Source organism: Tamandua tetradactyla, chromosome 2 (assembly GCF_023851605.1).
Source record: "Tamandua tetradactyla isolate mTamTet1 chromosome 2, mTamTet1.pri, whole genome shotgun sequence".
NCBI classification, from domain to species: domain Eukaryota; kingdom Metazoa; phylum Chordata; class Mammalia; order Pilosa; family Myrmecophagidae; genus Tamandua; species Tamandua tetradactyla.
In genome coordinates this window covers 41846590-41848823 of record NC_135328.1, presented here as the reverse complement: position 1 = coordinate 41848823, position 2234 = coordinate 41846590, and the positions used below count along the sequence as shown (strand labels likewise).

General features: G+C 36.2%; 1 non-coding gene across 1 annotated transcript; it reads left to right on the top strand.

Annotated features, from left to right (window-relative positions):
- Positions 1–1790: 1790 nt before the first annotated feature.
- Positions 1791–1897, top strand: LOC143675291 (U6 spliceosomal RNA). The gene has a single exon (XR_013171528.1). It is a non-coding gene; the product is annotated as a U6 spliceosomal RNA (small nuclear RNA).
- Positions 1898–2234: the final 337 nt, after the last annotated feature.

Below are 2234 nucleotides of genomic sequence, written 5' to 3'. Positions count from 1 at the left end.
GCAAGTCAGATAAACACATTAATGTGACTATATACATACATATATATATACCAAATCAATAAACTTAAATAGATAAAGATGGGTAAATCAATACACTTAAATAGATAAATACTTATATTTATCTATTTAAATATGTTGATACCAGATGTAGTGGAGAAGGTGTTTGAGTTTTTTTATATTTTATTTTTTTTAAATGTAGTTTTTTCTACATTATATGGAGCACCTGCAAAATTCATTTGCAGGATCCTGCTTGACACTTCTAAGACATGAGAGATAAATTCTAGAGACATGTCATCTGTTTCATTGTCCTAGTTCTACTGTAACAAATTGCTATAAACAGTGGTATATAGCTTCATTTTCTTCTGGAGATCAGAAATCTGAGAAGGATCTTTCAGGGCTAAAATCAAGGTGTCAATAGAGCAACATTTCTTCTAAAACAGAACCGTTCCTTGCCTTTCCAGATGCTGCTTACTTTCCTTGGCTTGAGGCCCCACATCACTCTGACCTCTGCTTCTGTTACCACATCTCTTTTTTTTTTACCTTGACCCTCCTGCCTTGCCTTTATAGGGAACCTATTCTTCTTACCCAGATAATCCAGAATAACCTCCTCAAGGTCTCCTCAAGACCCTTAACTTAATCTCATCTGCAAAGTCCTTCTTGCCGTGTAAAGTAATGTATTTGGAGGTTTTGGGGGTTAGGATGCAAATGCTGTTCTAGAACTATTATTCTACCTACCATACCATCCTTAATAAGAGGACCCAGGAGGAGAATTAAAATAGTAATAATAATAAAGCAGTTATAAATACGAGTGATTTAAAGCATGAACTTGGGTAATTACTTAACCTTTTAAGCAGTTTCTTCATCTGCAGAACGAAGATAATAATATTACCTGCCTCACATAGCTATTATGAGTATTAAGTGAGTTAATATTTTCAACATGCTGAGTACAAGTGCTGGATCAAGATCAATGCTATATGTGCTTTTAAAAAGCCCCAAGGGAGGACACTCCACATTGCAAAGTTGACTTGGGATCCAGCTGCTTCTTATTTGGCCAAAACTGTATTACATATTCCAGAATCAATAGCAGCAGGGGCTTATTAACTTACTGGGTGTTAATAAATCTCTGGAGTGATTCAGATACAATATTGTATATATTTACTATTTTGTAGAAAATATTTTAACATGTTTATAGTTCTTATGTGAGACCATGAATTATTTTTATATTCTTCTTCATACTTTATATTCTATGTTTTCTTGTTTAAACTATATACCGATTATCACATACATGGGATTTAGCTTAATCAGAGAAAAGGAAATAAGGCATGCAATTAAAATATACGTGTGTGTGTGTGTGTGTGTGTGTGTGTGTATCAAGGTCATTGAAGAAGAACAGGAAAAAACAGAAAGAAAAAAGAAACTATCTCCATACTCTACTCAAGCCACATAAGCTATGCCACCCCCCAAATCCTTAATGGCTATTTTTTGTCCGTTGGGACAGTCTGGATTCCTGGACCTAGTATTCAAGACCTGTCAGAAACTGATGTAGTTCACCCTTTCCACCTGTAACTCGTCTTATCCCCTTGTTCCTGTGAATAAGTTCAGCAAAGAACTATTCAGCAGAGGATGTGAAACTCTGCACTCTGTGTTGGTTCTACAACTATGACCAACAAAAGAGTCTCTGCTCTCAATCAGTTCATCTGAAAGAAGAGACAGACTTCTACACAGCAAAAGATAGTACCTTGGTCTCAGTGGCACTTTTGTTATCGCTGTTGTTAAAAGTAAATGCCATGGTGCTCGCTTCAGCAGCACATCTACTAAAATCAGAACGATGTAGAAAAGATTAGCATAGCCCCAGCACAAGGGTAACACACAAATTCGTGAGGTGTTCCATATTAAAAAAAAAAAAAAAAAGTAAATGCCATGAAAAAGCAAAAGAGTGTGTGGTTGATTCAAATAGGGCCAGGTCTGGCTTCATGGGACTGACCTGTGCAGTCAGCACCTTTTGCTTAATTTAGTGCTCTGCTGCTGCTGTTTTGAAATTTTTAAGAATTTTTGAGCAAGAGGCTGCACATTATTGTTTCATATTGAGCCCTGCAAATTATGTAGTAGCATGAGTCCCAAATAATTTAATGGTAGGGGTATATTCTAAGTGGAGACTTCGAGTACATCATAGAAAAACCTAAGTGAAACAACCCCTCCTATGTTTTGGATACATTGCCAAGAACTTCAAGGAG